The sequence below is a fragment of the Microcebus murinus genome, unplaced genomic scaffold (genome assembly GCF_040939455.1).
Source record: "Microcebus murinus isolate Inina unplaced genomic scaffold, M.murinus_Inina_mat1.0 scaf014_hap2_Mmur4.0, whole genome shotgun sequence".
Lineage (NCBI taxonomy): Eukaryota > Metazoa > Chordata > Mammalia > Primates > Cheirogaleidae > Microcebus > Microcebus murinus.
This window is the reverse complement of record NW_027438960.1, coordinates 451,879-472,225: the sequence shown is the minus strand read 5'-3', so window position 1 is coordinate 472,225 and position 20,347 is coordinate 451,879. Positions and strand designations below refer to the sequence as shown.

At 63.6% G+C, this 20,347-nt stretch overlaps 6 pseudogenes; all 6 read right to left on the bottom strand.

Annotated features, from left to right (window-relative positions):
* Positions 1-1,483: 1,483 nt before the first annotated feature.
* LOC142867269 (uncharacterized) lies at positions 1,484-1,602 on the bottom strand (annotated as a pseudogene).
* Positions 1,603-4,981: 3,379 nt separating this feature from the next.
* On the bottom strand, positions 4,982-5,100 carry LOC142867268 (uncharacterized; annotated as a pseudogene).
* A 3,370-nt stretch (positions 5,101-8,470) lies between these two features.
* On the bottom strand, positions 8,471-8,589 carry LOC142867267 (uncharacterized; annotated as a pseudogene).
* A 3,358-nt stretch (positions 8,590-11,947) lies between these two features.
* On the bottom strand, positions 11,948-12,066 carry LOC142867266 (uncharacterized; annotated as a pseudogene).
* A 3,371-nt stretch (positions 12,067-15,437) lies between these two features.
* On the bottom strand, positions 15,438-15,556 carry LOC142867265 (uncharacterized; annotated as a pseudogene).
* Positions 15,557-18,936: 3,380 nt separating this feature from the next.
* On the bottom strand, positions 18,937-19,055 carry LOC142867263 (uncharacterized; annotated as a pseudogene).
* Between the last annotated feature and the right edge of the window lie 1,292 nt (positions 19,056-20,347).

The window sequence follows — 20,347 nt, the reverse complement described above, 5'->3', positions numbered from 1 at the left end:
TCCCCACCTCCGCGGCTCTCCCCTTGCGGGGAGCGGCAGCCGGCAGCCGCAGGGCCTCAGGGAAGACACCAGGCTGGGCCCCCGCGGGGGCACAGCGGGGGCACGTCCCCCGCACTCACGCGACTTAGGGACGGCTGCTGGAGACTGCTGCGGCCACCCTGCTGCCGGGTTTCTGGAGGGCTTCCTGGAAGCAGCGTCCACACCAAGCCCTTGGAAGGCCCAGGCGACGGAGGAGCCGGTCAGGCAGGGGCCGAGGACGGTGAGAGGCCGGGCGGGAAGGAGCATGTCAGGCAGGGGCAGAGGACGGTGACAGGCCGGGCGGGGAGGAGCCGGTCAAGCGGGGGCCCAGGACAGTGACGGGCCTGGCCGGGGAGGAGTGCGTCAGGCAGGGGCAGAGGAGACGGGCTGGGTAAGGGTTAGGGTTACAGTTAGGGCACAATTCACAATCGCAAAGACGTGGAAGCGACCCGAGTGCCCATCCATCCAGGAGTGCATTAATAAAATGTGGCGCGTGGACACCACGGAGTGCCATTCGGCTGTGAGGAGCAGCGGTGAGAGGGCACCTCTCGTGTTCTCCTGGCCAGAGCTGGAACCCGTTCCAGTAGGCCAAGTATCCCAAGAATGGACACACGAGCACCACGTGAGCGCGCTCACCAGCAAACTGGTAGGAACGGATGGACACCTAAGTGGACAGAGAGGAATCACCTTCATCGGGTGGGTGTCGGGCGGGTGGGGGGAGGGGAGGGGCATACACATCCATTAGGCATGGGGTGGGTGCGCACCGACTGGGGGATGGGCGCACTTGAAGCTCTGACCCGAGGGGGGAGGCTTGGAGAGGGCAACGTACCCGACCTTAACATTGGTACCCCCACAATACGCTGGAACAACATGAGAGGTATATGAATAAGAACACAGGGGGGAGGGGGGCACGGGCAACACATGTCACCTGAATACTTGTACTCCCATCATCTGCTTGAAAAGAGAGAGGAAAGGAAATGCAATAATAGAGGTAAGAGACACTTTTTAAAAATAATGAATCCGAAGAGAAAAGTAAAAGGAGGCCTGTGGAGCAGGTCTGGGTGTGACTCCGGATCCCCCAACATCAGGTGCCACCACCAAAGATTCCTGCGTGTAGCCCATAGTACCCCAAAAGCAACGGGACGAGTTCTGGTCACATACTCACTCAAAATGACATCCTGGCCTTCTTCTGGAACTCCCTCCCCTCTCAGACTCTCAAGGTTTCCTCCAGCGTGTCGGTTCCCACAGAGCAGACCTTTGGTCTGAGACCTGACAGTCCAGATGCCACGCATGCTGCCGCGTGGCGGCGGTGTCGCGGCTTGGGACAAGAGGAGGCCCCACGGTGCGGGCTGGGGCTCCAGGCACCGCGGCGGGCGCTGAGGGTTGGGGTCACCCCCACCCCGGGCCGCCGCCGCGCTCCCAGAAAGGGGACAGAACAAGAGGCAAAAAAAAAAAAAAAAGAAGCAGCCTGTGGCACCCGGTATTCCCAGGCGGTCTCCCATCCAAGCACTAGCCAGGCCCGACCCTGCTTAGCTTCCGAGACCAGACGAGATCGGGGGCGTTCAGGGTGGTGTGGCCCTAGACGGCGGCCGCCGCCGCCTCCCGCCCCAGGCCCCGCGGCGGGCCGGGCCTGTTGAGTTCGCCGGCCGGGTCCCGCGGGCTCCCAGGGACGGGGGTGATGGGCGGGGCGGGGCGGGGCGGGGCGGGGCGGGGCGGGGGGCTGTCTCTCTATACACACACACACACACTCACACTCACTCACACAAGATACGCCTCCACGGCTGGACTCGCCAAGGTGGAGCCCTCCCAGCCCCCCTCGTCTCCTCGCCCGGCCTCCTTCACCTACCCGCTGCCCACCCCCGGCGCGTCGCTGCCGCTGACTGCGCACGCGCGGGGCGCTCGCCCTTTGACCCCAGCCAGGGGCCGCCCTCCCCCACAACCCCTTTCAGCTGCGCCCCCCCCTCGCCCTGTGGGTGGGCTGCCGCCTATTCCCCCGGGCCAGGGCTGGGGCACAGCCAGTGTATGGGGCGTCTCTCTCTGGGGATGTGTCCCATGGGTGGGGTGGGGTGGCGTGGTTTGGGGGGCGCTGAAGAAATCAGTCCCCTCCATCTCCTACCTCTGGAAAACGCCCAACCCCGTGGAGAACTGCCGGCACCGCTTCGTGGGGGCCGGGACCCTCCTCTGTGTCCTCCTGTGGCCCAGTCCAAGGGGCCTGGGCCTGGCCGGGGCTGCATTGCCCCCCAACCACCCTGGCGTGTGGACTCGCTAAAAATCGGCCATTAGATATTGGATTCCAGCTTCATTGAGGTCATTTCACTAATGAGTGCACCGGAAAGAGTTTCCTAATCCATCTGTGAGGGTGGCAACTGAAAGAGAATTTTCAAGCTGACAGAATAGGCGAGGGAAGGCATAGGAGATTTCCACACCCAGCAAGGAAGACTTTCCCGAAATGGAAGAAAGAAACGAGCAAACAGAGACACCGGTAGCCCGCCCGGAAAAGAGTCTGCCCCTTAGAGAAAGCACCCTGACCAGGTTCACCCGTGGGTGGGTGGCGAGCTAGCGGCCTTCAGAAGAGCGAGGCCCGCAGTCTGTGCGGAAGACACCTGCACTCGGGTGTGTGTGGCGGCGCGATTCCCAAGCAGCTCTAGATGTTAAACCAAGGAGAAGCCAGGGAGTTCCCAACGCCCCAGGTGTCCTCAGCCCACGACTGGCTGCTGTGGGAATGCGAAGCCCGGCTCCTTGTCTCAGAGCGGGGTTCCCAGGAGGATCAGGCTGAAGCTGGGACTTGGCCTCAAAGTGTCCCCTCGCATGGCCACCCCCTTCCCCTTCCTGCTCCTCTACTCCTGGTGCCCCTCCATCCAGGGGCCAGACCTTAAAGAGTCACCGCAAGAGAATCCTGGTCCCAAAGGAGCCTTCTGGGGGACCGGTGCTGAGAGAGGTGGTGGGCATGGCCCGCTGGGGCTCTGCCCGACCCAGGGCTGAGAGATGCAACCTCCCAGCTCTGGGTCCCTGCAGGAAGTGTTGGCAAGCACAGGGCCAGTCCTCCAAAGGCCCAGGTGCGGGGAGCCCAGGCCAAGCAGCCTGTGCAAGAAGCCACTTGCCGTGCCACCCCGGGAACAGGACTGCAGGCCCCGGCCCTTCCCACCTCCTCCTCCTCCTCCTCCTCCTCCCCCCCGCCCCCCCCGCCCCCCCCGACATGGCACAGGGCTCAGAGACACCTCAGACTCTTGCTACCCAAAGTGCAAAGGGCATCAGTTGCTCCTCCAACCCCCCCGCCCAGCAGACCACGTTGTCCAGCCAGCCCCCGGGCCTCCCTGGGGTGCCCAGCACAAAAGTGCAGACACCCACCGGACCCTCAGTCTCAGTTTTCGGATGTTTTTGCCACTCTAAGGACCCGCAGGCCAGCTGGGCCTTCGGGCAGGACAGAGAGCCCCGGAATCCGACGTGGAGAGCTGCGTGTACGTCCCCATGAGGAGGCGGTCCCCACCTCCGCGGCTCTCCCCTTGCGGGGAGCGGCAGCCGGCAGCCGCAGGGCCTCAGGGAAGACACCAGGCTGGGCCCCCGCGGGGGCACAGCGGGGGCACGTCCCCCGCACTCACGCGACTTAGGGACGGCTGCTGGAGACTGCTGCGGCCACCCTGCTGCCGGGTTTCTGGAGGGCTTCCTGGAAGCAGCGTCCACACCAAGCCCTTGGAAGGCCCAGGCGACGGAGGAGCCGGTCAGGCAGGGGCCGAGGACGGTGAGAGGCCGGGCGGGAAGGAGCATGTCAGGCAGGGGCAGAGGACGGTGACAGGCCGGGCGGGGAGGAGCCGGTCAGGCGGGGGCCCAGGACAGTGACGGGCCTGGCCGGGGAGGAGTGCGTCAGGCAGGGGCAGAGGAGACGGGCTGGGTAAGGGTTAGGGTTACAGTTAGGGCACAATTCACAATCGCAAAGACGTGGAAGCGACCCGAGTGCCCATCCATCCAGGAGTGCATTAATAAAATGTGGCGCGTGGACACCACGGAGTGCCATTCGGCTGTGAGGAGCAGCGGTGAGAGGGCACCTCTCGTGTTCTCCTGGCCAGAGCTGGAACCCGTTCCAGTAGGCCAAGTATCCCAAGAATGGACACACGAGCACCACGTGAGCGCGCTCACCAGCAAACTGGTAGGAACGGATGGACACCTAAGTGGACAGAGAGGAATCACCTTCATCGGGTGGGTGTCGGGCGGGTGGGGGGAGGGGAGGGGCATACACATCCATTAGGCATGGGGTGGGTGCGCACCGACTGGGGGATGGGCGCACTTGAAGCTCTGACCCGAGGGGGGAGGCTTGGAGAGGGCAACGTACCCGACCTTAACATTGGTACCCCCACAATACGCTGGAACAACATGAGAGGTATATGAATAAGAACACAGGGGGGAGGGGGGCACGGGCAACACATGTCACCTGAATACTTGTACTCCCATCATCTGCTTGAAAAGAGAGAGGAAAGGAAATGCAATAATAGAGGTAAGAGACACTTTTTAAAAATAATGAATCCGAAGAGAAAAGTAAAAGGAGGCCTGTGGAGCAGGTCTGGGTGTGACTCCGGATCCCCCAACATCAGGTGCCACCACCAAAGATTCCTGCGTGTAGCCCATAGTACCCAAAAAGCAACGGGACGAGTTCTGGTCACATACTCCCTCAAAATGACATCCTGGCCTTCTTCTGGAACTCCCTCCCCTCTCAGACTCTCAAGGTTTCCTCCAGCGTGTCGGTTCCCACAGAGCAGACCTTTGGTCTGAGACCTGACAGTCCAGATGCCACGCATGCTGCCGCGTGGCGGCGGTGTCGCGGCTTGGGACAAGAGGAGGCCCCACGGTGCGGGCTGGGGCGCCAGGCACCGCGGCGGGCGCTGAGGGTTGGGGTCACCCCCACCCCGGGCCGCCGCCGCGCTCCCAGAAAGGGGACAGAACAAGAGGCAAAAAAAAAAAAAAAAGAAGCAGCCTGTGGCACCCGGTATTCCCAGGCGGTCTCCCATCCAAGCACTAGCCAGGCCCGACCCTGCTTAGCTTCCGAGACCAGACGAGATCGGGGGCGTTCAGGGTGGTGTGGCCCTAGACGGCGGCCGCCGCCGCCTCCCGCCCCAGGCCCCGCGGCGGGCCGGGCCTGTTGAGTTCCCCGGCCGGGTCCCGCGGGCTCCCAGGGACGGGGGTGATGGGCGGGGCGGGGGGGGGCGGGGCGGGGGGCTGTCTCTCTATACACACACACACACACTCACACTCACTCACACAAGATACGCCTCCACGGCTGGACTCGCCAAGGTGGAGCCCTCCCAGCCCCCCTCGTCTCCTCGCCCGGCCTCCTTCACCTACCCGCTGCCCACCCCCGGCGCGTCGCTGCCGCTGACTGCGCACGCGCGGGGCGCTCGCCCTTTGACCCCAGCCAGGGGCCGCCCTCCCCCACAACCCCTTTCAGCTGCGCCCCCCCCTCGCCCTGTGGGTGGGCTGCCGCCTATTCCCCCGGGGCCAGGGCTGGGGCACAGCCAGTGTATGGGGCGTCTCTCTCTGGGGATGTGTCCCATGGGTGGGGTGGGGTGGCGTGGTTTGGGGGGCGCTGAAGAAATCAGTCCCCTCCATCTCCTACCTCTGGAAAACGCCCAACCCCGTGGAGAACTGCCGGCACCGCTTCGTGGGGGCCGGGACCCTCCTCTGTGTCCTCCTGTGGCCCAGTCCAAGGGGCCTGGGCCTGGCCGGGGCTGCATTGCCCCCCAACCACCCTGGCGTGTGGACTCGCTAAAAATCGGCCATTAGATATTGGATTCCAGCTTCATTGAGGTCATTTCACTAATGAGTGCACCGGAAAGAGTTTCCTAATCCATCTGTGAGGGTGGCAACTGAAAGAGAATTTGAAAGCTGACAGAATAGGCGAGGGAAGGCATAGGAGATTTCCACACCCAGCAAGGAAGACTTTCCCGAAATGGAAGAAAGAAACGAGCAAACAGAGACACTGGTAGCCCGCCGGGAAAAGAGTCTGCCCCTTAGAGAAAGCACCCTGACCAGGTTCACCCGTGGGTGGGTGGCGAGCTAGCGGCCTTCAGAAGAGCGAGGCCCGCAGTCTGTGCGGAAGACACCTGCACTCGGGTGTGTGTGGCGGCGCGATTCCCAAGCAGCTCTAGATGTTAAACCAAGGAGAAGCCAGGGAGTTCCCAACGCCCCAGGTGTCCTCAGCCCACGACTGGCTGCTGTGGGAATGCGAAGCCCGGCTCCTTGTCTCAGAGCGGGGTTCCCAGGAGGATCAGGCTGAAGCTGGGACTTGGCCTCAAAGTGTCCCCTCGCATGGCCACCCCCTTCCCCTTCCTGCTCCTCTACTCCTGGTGCCCCTCCATCCAGGGGCCAGACCTTAAAGAGTCACCGCAAGAGAATCCTGGTCCCAAAGGAGCCTTCTGGGGGACCGGTGCTGAGAGAGGTTGTGGGCATGGCCCGCTGGGGCTCTGCCCGACCCAGGGCTGAGAGATGCAACCTCCCAGCTCTGGGTCCCTGCAGGAAGTGTTGGCAAGCACAGGGCCAGTCCTCCAAAGGCCCAGGTGCGGGGAGCCCAGGCCAAGCAGCCTGTGCAAGAAGCCACTTGCCGTGCCACCCCGGGAACAGGACTGCAGGCCCCGGCCCTTCCCACCTCCTCCTCCTCCTCCTCCTCCTCCCCCCCGCCCCCCCCGCCCCCCCCGACATGGCACAGGGCTCAGAGACACCTCAGACTCTTGCTACCCAAAGTGCAAAGGGCATCAGTTGCTCCTCCAACCCCCCCGCCCAGCAGACCACGTTGTCCAGCCAGCCCCCGGGCCTCCCTGGGGTCCCCAGCACAAAAGTGCAGACACCCACCGGACCCTCAGTCTCAGTTTTCGGATGTTTTTGCCACTCTAAGGACCCGCAGGCCAGCTGGGCCTTCGGGCAGGACAGAGAGCCCCGGAATCCGACGTGGAGAGCTGCGTGTACGTCCCCATGAGGAGGCGGTCCCCACCTCCGCGGCTCTCCCCTTGCGGGGAGCGGCAGCCGGCAGCCGCAGGGCCTCAGGGAAGACACCAGGCTGGGCCCCCGCGGGGGCACAGCGGGGGCACGTCCCCCGCACTCACGCGACTTAGGGACGGCTGCTGGAGACTGCTGCGGCCACCCTGCTGCCGGGTTTCTGGAGGGCTTCCTGGAAGCAGCGTCCACACCAAGCCCTTGGAAGGCCCAGGCGACGGAGGAGCCGGTCAGGCAGGGGCCGAGGACGGTGAGAGGCCGGGCGGGAAGGAGCATGTCAGGCAGGGGCAGAGGACGGTGACAGGCCGGGCGGGGAGGAGCCGGTCAGGCGGGGGCCCAGGACAGTGACGGGCCTGGCCGGGGAGGAGTGCGTCAGGCAGGGGCAGAGGAGACGGGCTGGGTAAGGGTTAGGGTTACAGTTAGGGCACAATTCACAATCGCAAAGACGTGGAAGCGACCCGAGTGCCCATCCATCCAGGAGTGCATTAATAAAATGTGGCGCGTGGACACCACGGAGTGCCATTCGGCTGTGAGGAGCAGCGGTGAGAGGGCACCTCTCGTGTTCTCCTGGCCAGAGCTGGAACCCGTTCCAGTAGGCCAAGTATCCCAAGAATGGACACACGAGCACCACGTGAGCGCGCTCACCAGCAAACTGGTAGGAACGGATGGACACCTAAGTGGACAGAGAGGAATCACCTTCATCGGGTGGGTGTCGGGCGGGTGGGGGGAGGGGAGGGGCATACACATCCATTAGGCATGGGGTGGGTGCGCACCGACTGGGGGATGGGCGCACTTGAAGCTCTGACCCGAGGGGGGAGGCTTGGAGAGGGCAACGTACCCGACCTTAACATTGGTACCCCCACAATACGCTGGAACAACATGAGAGGTATATGAATAAGAACACAGGGGGGAGGGGGGCACGGGCAACACATGTCACCTGAATACTTGTACTCCCATCATCTGCTTGAAAAGAGAGAGGAAAGGAAATGCAATAATAGAGGTAAGAGACACTTTTTAAAAATAATGAATCCGAAGAGAAAAGTAAAAGGAGGCCTGTGGAGCAGGTCTGGGTGTGACTCCGGATCCCCCAACATCAGGTGCCACCACCAAAGATTCCTGCGTGTAGCCCATAGTACCCCAAAAGCAACGGGACGAGTTCTGGTCACATACTCCCTCAAAATGACATCCTGGCCTTCTTCTGGAACTCCCTCCCCTCTCAGACTCTCAAGGTTTCCTCCAGCGTGTCGGTTCCCACAGAGCAGACCTTTGGTCTGAGACCTGACAGTCCAGATGCCACGCATGCTGCCGCGTGGCGGCGGTGTCGCGGCTTGGGACAAGAGGAGGCCCCACGGTGCGGGCTGGGGCGCCAGGCACCGCGGCGGGCGCTGAGGGTTGGGGTCACCCCCACCCCGGGCCGCCGCCGCGCTCCCAGAAAGGGGACAGAACAAGAGGCAAAAAAAAAAAAAAAAGAAGCAGCCTGTGGCACCCGGTATTCCCAGGCGGTCTCCCATCCAAGCACTAGCCAGGCCCGACCCTGCTTAGCTTCCGAGACCAGACGAGATCGGGGGCGTTCAGGGTGGTGTGGCCCTAGACGGCGGCCGCCGCCGCCTCCCGCCCCAGGCCCCGCGGCGGGCCGGGCCTGTTGAGTTCGCCGGCCGGGTCCCGCGGGCTCCCAGGGACGGGGGTGATGGGCGGGGCGGGGCGGGGGGCTGTCTCTCTATACACACACACACACACTCACACTCACTCACACAAGATACGCCTCCACGGCTGGACTCGCCAAGGTGGAGCCCTCCCAGCCCCCCTCGTCTCCTCGCCCGGCCTCCTTCACCTACCCGCTGCCCACCCCCGGCCGTCGCTGCCGCTGACTGCGCACGCGCGGGGCGCTCGCCCTTTGACCCCAGCCAGGTGCCGCCCTCCCCCACAACCCCTTTCAGCTGCGCCCCCCCCTCGCCCTGTGGGTGGGCTGCCGCCTATTCCCCCGGGCCAGGGCTGGGGCACAGCCAGTGTATGGGGCGTCTCTCTCTGGGGATGTGTCCCATGGGTGGGGTGGGGTGGCGTGGTTTGGGGGGCGCTGAAGAAATCAGTCCCCTCCATCTCCTACCTCTGGAAAACGCCCAACCCCGTGGAGAACTGCCGGCACCGCTTCGTGGGGGCCGGGACCCTCCTCTGTGTCCTCCTGTGGCCCAGTCCAAGGGGCCTGGGCCTGGCCGGGGCTGCATTGCCCCCCAACCACCCTGGCGTGTGGACTCGCTAAAAATCGGCCATTAGATATTGGATTCCAGCTTCATTGAGGTCATTTCACTAATGAGTGCACCGGAAAGAGTTTCCTAATCCATCTGTGAGGGTGGCAACTGAAAGAGAATTTGAAAGCTGACAGAATAGGCGAGGGAAGGCATAGGAGATTTCCACACCCAGCAAGGAAGACTTTCCCGAAATGGAAGAAAGAAACGAGCAAACAGAGACACCGGTAGCCCGCCCGGAAAAGAGTCTGCCCCTTAGAGAAAGCACCCTGACCAGGTTCACCCGTGGGTGGGTGGCGAGCTAGCGGCCTTCAGAAGAGCGAGGCCCGCAGTCTGTGCGGAAGACACCTGCACTCGGGTGTGTGTGGCGGCGCGATTCCCAAGCAGCTCTAGATGTTAAACCAAGGAGAAGCCAGGGAGTTCCCAACGCCCCAGGTGTCCTCAGCCCACGACTGGCTGCTGTGGGAATGCGAAGCCCGGCTCCTTGTCTCAGAGCGGGGTTCCCAGGAGGATCAGGCTGAAGCTGGGACTTGGCCTCAAAGTGTCCCCTCGCATGGCCACCCCCTTCCCCTTCCTGCTCCTCTACTCCTGGTGCCCCTCCATCCAGGGGCCAGACCTTAAAGAGTCACCGCAAGAGAATCCTGGTCCCAAAGGAGCCTTCTGGGGGACCGGTGCTGAGAGAGGTGGTGGGCATGGCCCGCTGGGGCTCTGCCCGACCCAGGGCTGAGAGATGCAACCTCCCAGCTCTGGGTCCCTGCAGGAAGTGTTGGCAAGCACAGGGCCAGTCCTCCAAAGGCCCAGGTGCGGGGAGCCCAGGCCAAGCAGCCTGTGCAAGAAGCCACTTGCCGTGCCACCCCGGGAACAGGACTGCAGGCCCCGGCCCTTCCCACCTCCTCCTCCTCCTCCTCCTCCTCCCCCCCGCCCCCCCCGCCCCCCCCGACATGGCACAGGGCTCAGAGACACCTCAGACTCTTGCTACCCAAAGTGCAAAGGGCATCAGTTGCTCCTCCAACCCCCCCGCCCAGCAGACCACGTTGTCCAGCCAGCCCCCGGGCCTCCCTGGGGTGCCCAGCACAAAAGTGCAGACACCCACCGGACCCTCAGTCTCAGTTTTCGGATGTTTTTGCCACTCTAAGGACCCGCAGGCCAGCTGGGCCTTCGGGCAGGACAGAGAGCCCCGGAATCCGACGTGGAGAGCTGCGTGTACGTCCCCATGAGGAGGCGGTCCCCACCTCCGCGGCTCTCCCCTTGCGGGGAGCGGCAGCCGGCAGCCGCAGGGCCTCAGGGAAGACACCAGGCTGGGCCCCCGCGGGGGCACAGCGGGGGCACGTCCCCCGCACTCACGCGACTTAGGGACGGCTGCTGGAGACTGCTGCGGCCACCCTGCTGCCGGGTTTCTGGAGGGCTTCCTGGAAGCAGCGTCCACACCAAGCCCTTGGAAGGCCCAGGCGACGGAGGAGCCGGTCAGGCAGGGGCCGAGGACGGTGAGAGGCCGGGCGGGAAGGAGCATGTCAGGCAGGGGCAGAGGACGGTGACAGGCCGGGCGGGGAGGAGCCGGTCAGGCGGGGGCCCAGGACAGTGACGGGCCTGGCCGGGGAGGAGTGCGTCAGGCAGGGGCAGAGGAGACGGGCTGGGTAAGGGTTAGGGTTACAGTTAGGGCACAATTCACAATCGCAAAGACGTGGAAGCGACCCGAGTGCCCATCCATCCAGGAGTGCATTAATAAAATGTGGCGCGTGGACACCACGGAGTGCCATTCGGCTGTGAGGAGCAGCGGTGAGAGGGCACCTCTCGTGTTCTCCTGGCCAGAGCTGGAACCCGTTCCAGTAGGCCAAGTATCCCAAGAATGGACACACGAGCACCACGTGAGCGCGCTCACCAGCAAACTGGTAGGAACGGATGGACACCTAAGTGGACAGAGAGGAATCACCTTCATCGGGTGGGTGTCGGGCGGGTGGGGGGAGGGGAGGGGCATACACATCCATTAGGCATGGGGTGGGTGCGCACCGACTGGGGGATGGGCGCACTTGAAGCTCTGACCCGAGGGGGGAGGCTTGGAGAGGGCAACGTACCCGACCTTAACATTGGTACCCCCACAATACGCTGGAACAACATGAGAGGTATATGAATAAGAACACAGGGGGGAGGGGGGCACGGGCAACACATGTCACCTGAATACTTGTACTCCCATCATCTGCTTGAAAAGAGAGAGGAAAGGAAATGCAATAATAGAGGTAAGAGACACTTTTTAAAAATAATGAATCCGAAGAGAAAAGTAAAAGGAGGCCTGTGGAGCAGGTCTGGGTGTGACTCCGGATCCCCCAACATCAGGTGCCACCACCAAAGATTCCTGCGTGTAGCCCATAGTACCCCAAAAGCAACGGGACGAGTTCTGGTCACATACTCCCTCAAAATGACATCCTGGCCTTCTTCTGGAACTCCCTCCCCTCTCAGACTCTCAAGGTTTCCTCCAGCGTGTCGGTTCCCACAGAGCAGACCTTTGGTCTGAGACCTGACAGTCCAGATGCCACGCATGCTGCCGCGTGGCGGCGGTGTCGCGGCTTGGGACAAGAGGAGGCCCCACGGTGCGGGCTGGGGCTCCAGGCACCGCGGCGGGCGCTGAGGGTTGGGGTCACCCCCACCCCGGGCCGCCGCCGCGCTCCCAGAAAGGGGACAGAACAAGAGGCAAAAAAAAAAAAAAAAGAAGCAGCCTGTGGCACCCGGTATTCCCAGGCGGTCTCCCATCCAAGCACTAGCCAGGCCCGACCCTGCTTAGCTTCCGAGACCAGACGAGATCGGGGGCGTTCAGGGTGGTGTGGCCCTAGACGGCGGCCGCCGCCGCCTCCCGCCCCAGGCCCCGCGGCGGGCCGGGCCTGTTGAGTTCGCCGGCCGGGTCCCGCGGGCTCCCAGGGACGGGGGTGATGGGCGGGGCGGGGCGGGGCGGGGCGGGGGGCTGTCTCTCTATACACACACACACACACTCACACTCACTCACACAAGATACGCCTCCACGGCTGGACTCGCCAAGGTGGAGCCCTCCCAGCCCCCGTCGTCTCCTCGCCCGGCCTCCTTCACCTACCCGCTGCCCACCCCCGGCGCGTCGCTGCCGCTGACTGCGCACGCGCGGGGCGCTCGCCCTTTGACCCCAGCCAGGGGCCGCCCTCCCCCACAACCCCTTTCAGCTGCGCCCCCCCTCGCCCTGTGGGTGGGCTGCCGCCTATTCCCCCGGGCCAGGGCTGGGGCACAGCCAGTGTATGGGGCGTCTCTCTCTGGGGATGTGTCCCATGGGTGGGGTGGGGTGGCGTGGTTTGGGGGGCGCTGAAGAAATCAGTCCCCTCCATCTCCTACCTCTGGAAAACGCCCAACCCCGTGGAGAACTGCCGGCACCGCTTCGTGGGGGCCGGGACCCTCCTCTGTGTCCTCCTGTGGCCCAGTCCAAGGGGCCTGGGCCTGGCCGGGGCTGCATTGCCCCCCAACCACCCTGGCGTGTGGACTCGCTAAAAATCGGCCATTAGATATTGGATTCCAGCTTCATTGAGGTCATTTCACTAATGAGTGCACCGGAAAGAGTTTCCTAATCCATCTGTGAGGGTGGCAACTGAAAGAGAATTTTCAAGCTGACAGAATAGGCGAGGGAAGGCATAGGAGATTTCCACACCCAGCAAGGAAGACTTTCCCGAAATGGAAGAAAGAAACGAGCAAACAGAGACACCGGTAGCCCGCCCGGAAAAGAGTCTGCCCCTTAGAGAAAGCACCCTGACCAGGTTCACCCGTGGGTGGGTGGCGAGCTAGCGGCCTTCAGAAGAGCGAGGCCCGCAGTCTGTGCGGAAGACACCTGCACTCGGGTGTGTGTGGCGGCGCGATTCCCAAGCAGCTCTAGATGTTAAACCAAGGAGAAGCCAGGGAGTTCCCAACGCCCCAGGTGTCCTCAGCCCACGACTGGCTGCTGTGGGAATGCGAAGCCCGGCTCCTTGTCTCAGAGCGGGGTTCCCAGGAGGATCAGGCTGAAGCTGGGACTTGGCCTCAAAGTGTCCCCTCGCATGGCCACCCCCTTCCCCTTCCTGCTCCTCTACTCCTGGTGCCCCTCCATCCAGGGGCCAGACCTTAAAGAGTCACCGCAAGAGAATCCTGGTCCCAAAGGAGCCTTCTGGGGGACCGGTGCTGAGAGAGGTTGTGGGCATGGCCCGCTGGGGCTCTGCCCGACCCAGGGCTGAGAGATGCAACCTCCCAGCTCTGGGTCCCTGCAGGAAGTGTTGGCAAGCACAGGGCCAGTCCTCCAAAGGCCCAGGTGCGGGGAGCCCAGGCCAAGCAGCCTGTGCAAGAAGCCACTTGCCGTGCCACCCCGGGAACAGGACTGCAGGCCCCGGCCCTTCCCACCTCCTCCTCCTCCTCCTCCTCCTCCCCCCCGCCCCCCCCCGCCCCCCCCGACATGGCACAGGGCTCAGAGACACCTCAGACTCTTGCTACCCAAAGTGCAAAGGGCATCAGTTGCTCCTCCAACCCCCCCGCCCAGCAGACCACGTTGTCCAGCCAGCCCCCGGGCCTCCCTGGGGTGCCCAGCACAAAAGTGCAGACACCCACCGGACCCTCAGTCTCAGTTTTCGGATGTTTTTGCCACTCTAAGGACCCGCAGGCCAGCTGGGCCTTCGGGCAGGACAGAGAGCCCCGGAATCCGACGTGGAGAGCTGCGTGTACGTCCCCATGAGGAGGCGGTCCCCACCTCCGCGGCTCTCCCCTTGCGGGGAGCGGCAGCCGGCAGCCGCAGGGCCTCAGGGAAGACACCAGGCTGGGCCCCCGCGGGGGCACAGCGGGGGCACGTCCCCCGCACTCACGCGACTTAGGGACGGCTGCTGGAGACTGCTGCGGCCACCCTGCTGCCGGGTTTCTGGAGGGCTTCCTGGAAGCAGCGTCCACACCAAGCCCTTGGAAGGCCCAGGCGACGGAGGAGCCGGTCAGGCAGGGGCCGAGGACGGTGAGAGGCCGGGCGGGAAGGAGCATGTCAGGCAGGGGCAGAGGACGGTGACAGGCCGGGCGGGGAGGAGCCGGTCAGGCGGGGGCCCAGGACAGTGACGGGCCTGGCCGGGGAGGAGTGCGTCAGGCAGGGGCAGAGGAGACGGGCTGGGTAAGGGTTAGGGTTACAGTTAGGGCACAATTCACAATCGCAAAGACGTGGAAGCGACCCGAGTGCCCATCCATCCAGGAGTGCATTAATAAAATGTGGCGCGTGGACACCACGGAGTGCCATTCGGCTGTGAGGAGCAGCGGTGAGAGGGCACCTCTCGTGTTCTCCTGGCCAGAGCTGGAACCCGTTCCAGTAGGCCAAGTATCCCAAGAATGGACACACGAGCACCACGTGAGCGCGCTCACCAGCAAACTGGTAGGAACGGATGGACACCTAAGTGGACAGAGAGGAATCACCTTCATCGGGTGGGTGTCGGGCGGGTGGGGGGAGGGGAGGGGCATACACATCCATTAGGCATGGGGTGGGTGCGCACCGACTGGGGGATGGGCGCACTTGAAGCTCTGACCCGAGGGGGGAGGCTTGGAGAGGGCAACGTACCCGACCTTAACATTGGTACCCCCACAATACGCTGGAACAACATGAGAGGTATATGAATAAGAACACAGGGGGGAGGGGGGCACGGGCAACACATGTCACCTGAATACTTGTACTCCCATCATCTGCTTGAAAAGAGAGAGGAAAGGAAATGCAATAATAGAGGTAAGAGACACTTTTTAAAAATAATGAATCCGAAGAGAAAAGTAAAAGGAGGCCTGTGGAGCAGGTCTGGGTGTGACTCCGGATCCCCCAACATCAGGTGCCACCACCAAAGATTCCTGCGTGTAGCCCATAGTACCCCAAAAGCAACGGGACGAGTTCTGGTCACATACTCCCTCAAAATGACATCCTGGCCTTCTTCTGGAACTCCCTCCCCTCTCAGACTCTCAAGGTTTCCTCCAGCGTGTCGGTTCCCACAGAGCAGACCTTTGGTCTGAGACCTGACAGTCCAGATGCCACGCATGCTGCCGCGTGGCGGCGGTGTCGCGGCTTGGGACAAGAGGAGGCCCCACGGTGCGGGCTGGGGCTCCAGGCACCGCGGCGGGCGCTGAGGGTTGGGGTCACCCCCACCCCGGGCCGCCGCCGCGCTCCCAGAAAGGGGACAGAACAAGAGGCAAAAAAAAAAAAAAAAAAGAAGCAGCCTGTGGCACCCGGTATTCCCAGGCGGTCTCCCATCCAAGCACTAGCCAGGCCCGACCCTGCTTAGCTTCCGAGACCAGACGAGATCGGGGGCGTTCAGGGTGGTGTGGCCCTAGACGGCGGCCGCCGCCGCCTCCCGCCCCAGGCCCCGCGGCGGGCCGGGCCTGTTGAGTTCGCCGGCCGGGTCCCGCGGGCTCCCAGGGACGGGGGTGATGGGCGGGGCGGGGCGGGGCGGGGCGGGGCGGGGCGGGGGGCTGTCTCTCTATACACACACACACACACTCACACTCACTCACACAAGATACGCCTCCACGGCTGGACTCGCCAAGGTGGAGCCCTCCCAGCCCCCCTCGTCTCCTCGCCCGGCCTCCTTCACCTACCCGCTGCCCACCCCCGGCGCGTCGCTGCCGCTGACTGCGCACGCGCGGGGCGCTCGCCCTTTGACCCCAGCCAGGGGCCGCCCTCCCCCACAACCCCTTTCAGCTGCGCCCCCCCCTCGCCCTGTGGGTGGGCTGCCGCCTATTCCCCCGGGCCAGGGCTGGGGCACAGCCAGTGTATGGGGCGTCTCTCTCTGGGGATGTGTCCCATGGGTGGGGTGGGGTGGCGTGGTTTGGGGGGCGCTGAAGAAATCAGTCCCCTCCATCTCCTACCTCTGGAAAACGCCCAACCCCGTGGAGAACTGCCGGCACCGCTTCGTGGGGGCCGGGACCCTCCTCTGTGTCCTCCTGTGGCCCAGTCCAAGGGGCCTGGGCCTGGCCGGGGCTGCATTGCCCCCCAACCACCCTGGCGTGTGGACTCGCTAAAAATCGGCCATTAGATATTGGATTCCAGCTTCATTGAGGTCATTTCACTAATGAGTGCACCGGAAAGAGTTTCCTAATCCATCTGTGAGGGTGGCAACTGAAAGAGAATTTGAAAGCTGACAGAATAGGCGAGGGAAGGCATAGGAGATTTCCACACCCAGCAAGGAAGACTTTCCCGAAATGGAAGAAAGAAACGAGCAAACAGAGACACCGGTAGCCCGCCCGGAAAAGAGTCTGCCCCTTAGAGAAAGCACCCTGACCAGGTTCACCCGTGGGTGGGTGGCGAGCTAGCGGCCTTCAGAAGAGCGAGGCCCGCAGTCTGTGCGGAAGACACCTGCACTCGGGTGTGTGTGGCGGCGCGATTCCCAAGCAGCTCTAGATGTTAAACCAAGGAGAAGCCAGGGAGTTCCCAACGCCCCAGGTGTCCTCAGCCCACGACTGGCTGCTGTGGGAATGCGAAGCCCGGCTCCTTGTCTCAGAGCGGGGTTCCCAGGAGGATCAGGCTGAAGCTGGGACTTGGCCTCAAAGTGTCCCCTCGCATGGCCACCCCCTTCCCCTTCCTGCTCCTCTACTCCTGGTGCCCCTCCATCCAGGGGCCAGACCTTAAAGAGTCACCGCAAGAGAATCCTGGTCCCAAAGGAGCCTTCTGGGGGACCGGTGCTGAGAGAGGTGGTGGGCATGGCCCGCTGGGGCTCTGCCCGACCCAGGGCTGAGAGATGCAACCTCCCAGCTCTGGGTCCCTGCAGGAAGTGTTGGCAAGCACAGGGCCAGTCCTCCAAAGGCCCAGGTGCGGGGAGCCCAGGCCAAGCAGCCTGTGCAAGAAGCCACTTGCCGTGCCACCCCGGGAACAGGACTGCAGGCCCCGGCCCTTCCCACCTCCTCCTCCTCCTCCTCCTCCTCCCCCCCGCCCCCCCCGCCCCCCCCCGACATGGCACAGGGCTCAGAGACACCTCAGACTCTTGCTACCCAAAGTGCAAAGGGCATCAGTTGCTCCTCCAACCCCCCCGCCCAGCAGACCACGTTGTCCAGCCAGCCCCCGGGCCTCCCTGGGGTGCCCAGCACAAAAGTGCAGACACCCACCGGACCCTCAGTCTCAGTTTTCGGATGTTTTTGCCACTCTAAGGACCCGCAGGCCAGCTGGGCCTTCGGGCAGGACAGAGAGCCCCGGAATCCGACGTGGAGAGCTGCGTGTACGTCCCCATGAGGAGGCGGTCCCCACCTCCGCGGCTCTCCCCTTGCGGGGAGCGGCAGCCGGCAGCCGCAGGGCCTCAGGGAAGACACCAGGCTGGGCCCCCGCGGGGGCACAGCGGGGGCACGTCCCCCGCACTCACGCGACTTAGGGACGGCTGCTGGAGACTGCTGCGGCCACCCTGCTGCCGGGTTTCTGGAGGGCTTCCTGGAAGCAGCGTCCACACCAAGCCCTTGGAAGGCCCAGGCGACGGAGGAGCCGGTCAGGCAGGGGCCGAGGACGGTGAGAGGCCGGGCGGGAAGGAGCATGTCAGGCAGGGGCAGAGGACGGTGACAGGCCGGGCGGGGAGGAGCCGGTCAGGCGGGGGCCCAGGACAGTGACGGGCCTGGCCGGGGAGGAGTGCGTCAGGCAGGGGCAGAGGAGACGGGCTGGGTAAGGGTTAGGGTTACAGTTAGGGCACAATTCACAATCGCAAAGACGTGGAAGCGACCCGAGTGCCCATCCATCCAGGAGTGCATTAATAAAATGTGGCGCGTGGACACCACGGAGTGCCATTCGGCTGTGAGGAGCAGCGGTGAGAGGGCACCTCTCGTGTTCTCCTGGCCAGAGCTGGAACCCGTTCCAGTAGGCCAAGTATCCCAAGAATGGACACACGAGCACCACGTGAGCGCGCTCACCAGCAAACTGGTAGGAACGGATGGACACCTAAGTGGACAGAGAGGAATCACCTTCATCGGGTGGGTGTCGGGCGGGTGGGGGGAGGGGAGGGGCATACACATCCATTAGGCATGGGGTGGGTGCGCACCGACTGGGGGATGGGCGCACTTGAAGCTCTGACCCGAGGGGGGAGGCTTGGAGAGGGCAACGTACCCGACCTTAACATTGGTACCCCCACAATACGCTGGAACAACATGAGAGGTATATGAATAAGAACACAGGGGGGAGGGGGGCACGGGCAACACATGTCACCTGAATACTTGTACTCCCATCATCTGCTTGAAAAGAGAGAGGAAAGGAAATGCAATAATAGAGGTAAGAGACACTTTTTAAAAATAATGAATCCGAAGAGAAAAGTAAAAGGAGGCCTGTGGAGCAGGTCTGGGTGTGACTCCGGATCCCCCAACATCAGGTGCCACCACCAAAGATTCCTGCGTGTAGCCCATAGTACCCCAAAAGCAACGGGACGAGTTCTGGTCACATACTCCCTCAAAATGACATCCTGGCCTTCTTCTGGAACTCCCTCCCCTCTCAGACTCTCAAGGTTTCCTCCAGCGTGTCGGTTCCCACAGAGCAGACCTTTGGTCTGAGACCTGACAGTCCAGATGCCACGCATGCTGCCGCGTGGCGGCGGTGTCGCGGCTTGGGACAAGAGGAGGCCCCACGGTGCGGGCTGGGGCTCCAGGCACCGCGGCGGGCGCTGAGGGTTGGGGTCACCCCCACCCCGGGCCGCCGCCGCGCTCCCAGAAAGGGGACAGAACAAGAGGCAAAAAAAAAAAAAAAAGAAGCAGCCTGTGGCACCCGGTATTCCCAGGCGGTCTCCCATCCAAGCACTAGCCAGGCCCGACCCTGCTTAGCTTCCGAGACCAGACGAGATCGGGGGCGTTCAGGGTGGTGTGGCCCTAGACGGCGGCCGCCGCCGCCTCCCGCCCCAGGCCCCCCGGCGGGCCGGGCCTGTTGAGTTCGCCGGCCGGGTCCCGCGGGCTCCCAGGGACGGGGGTGATGGGCGGGGCGGGGCGGGGCGGGGCGGGGCGGGGCGGGGGGCTGTCTCTCTATACACACACACACACACTCACACTCACTCACACAAGATACGCCTCCACGGCTGGACTCGCCAAGGTGGAGCCCTCCCAGCCCCCCTCGTCTCCTCGCCCGGCCTCCTTCACCTACCCGCTGCCCACCCCCGGCGCGTCGCTGCCGCTGACTGCGCACGCGCGGGGCGCTCGCCCTTTGACCCCAGCCAGGGGCCGCCCTCCCCCACAACCCCTTTCAGCTGCGCCCCCCCCTCGCCCTGTGGGTGGGCTGCCGCCTATTCCCCCGGGCCAGGGCTGGGGCACAGCCAGTGTATGGGGCGTCTCTCTCTGGGGATGTGTCCCATGGGTGGGGTGGGGTGGCGTGGTTTGGGGGGCGCTGAAGAAATCAGTCCCCTCCATCTCCTACCTCTGGAAAACGCCCAACCCCGTGGAGAACTGCCGGCACCGCTTCGTGGGGGCCGGGACCCTCCTCTGTGTCCTCCTGTGGCCCAGTCCAAGGGGCCTGGGCCTGGCCGGGGCTGCATTGCCCCCCAACCACCCTGGCGTGTGGACTCGCTAAAAATCGGCCATTAGATATTGGATTCCAGCTTCATTGAGGTCATTTCACTAATGAGTGCACCGGAAAGAGTTTCCTAATCCATCTGTGAGGGTGGCAACTGAAAGAGAATTTTCAAGCTGACAGAATAGGCGAGGGAAGGCATAGGAGATTTCCACACCCAGCAAGGAAGACTTTCCCGAAATGGAAGAAAGAAACGAGCAAACAGAGACACCGGTAGCCCGCCCGGAAAAGAGTCTGCCCCTTAGAGAAAGCACCCTGACCAGGTTCACCCGTGGGTGGGTGGCGAGCTAGCGGCCTTCAGAAGAGCGAGGCCCGCAGTCTGTGCGGAAGACACCTGCACTCGGGTGTGTGTGGCGGCGCGATTCCCAAGCAGCTCTAGATGTTAAACCAAGGAGAAGCCAGGGAGTTCCCAACGCCCCAGGTGTCCTCAGCCCACGACTGGCTGCTGTGGGAATGCGAAGCCCGGCTCCTTGTCTCAGAGCGGGGTTCCCAGGAGGATCAGGCTGAAGCTGGGACTTGGCCTCAAAGTGTCCCCTCGCATGGCCACCCCCTTCCCCTTCCTGCTCCTCTACTCCTGGTGCCCCTCCATCCAGGGGCCAGACCTTAA